This window comes from Neophocaena asiaeorientalis, unplaced genomic scaffold (assembly GCF_003031525.2).
Source record: "Neophocaena asiaeorientalis asiaeorientalis breed wild unplaced genomic scaffold, Neophocaena_asiaeorientalis_V1.1 scaffold648, whole genome shotgun sequence".
In the NCBI taxonomy this organism is placed as follows: domain Eukaryota; kingdom Metazoa; phylum Chordata; class Mammalia; order Artiodactyla; family Phocoenidae; genus Neophocaena; species Neophocaena asiaeorientalis.
Genome location: NW_020172781.1, coordinates 5,019,329 through 5,020,064, shown reverse-complemented (window position 1 = coordinate 5,020,064; position 736 = coordinate 5,019,329).

The following is a 736-nucleotide window of genomic DNA, read 5'->3' as shown; positions in this document are numbered from 1 at the left end:
TGCTTTGTGCTTTGTGACCGCCTGGAGGGGTGGGATAGGGAGGGTGGGAGGGAGGGAGAGGCAAGAGGGAAGAGATATGAGAATATATGTATATGTATAACTGATTCACTTTGTTATAAAGCAGAAACTAACACACCATTGTAAAGCAATTATACCCCAATAAAGATGTTTTTAAAAATGTAATTATGTAATACATGTAAATAAAAATAATATAGAATAAATTAAAAAAAACAAAGATGTGGTACATATATACACTGGAATACTACTCAGCCATGAAAAAGAATGAAATAATAATACCATTTGCAGCAACATGGATGCAACTGGAGATTATCATACTAAGTGAAGTAAGTCAGAAAGAGGAAGACAAATACCATATGATATCACTTATGTGTGGAATCTAAAATATGACACAAATGAACCTATCTGCAAACCAGAAACAGAATCACGGACATAGAGAACAGACTGGTGGTTGCCAAGGGGGAGGGAGTTGGGGGAGGGCTGGAGTGGGAGGTTGGGGTTAGCAGATGTAAGCTTTTATATATGGAATGGATAAACAACAAGGTCCTACTGTATAGCACAGGGAACTTTATTCAATATCCTATGATAGGGACTTCCCTGGCGGTCCAGTGGTTAAAACTCTGTGCTTCCATTGCAGGGGGCATGGGTTCAATCTCTGGTTGGGGAACTAAGATCCTGCATGCCGCGTGGCGTGGCCAAAAATCCCAATATCCTATGA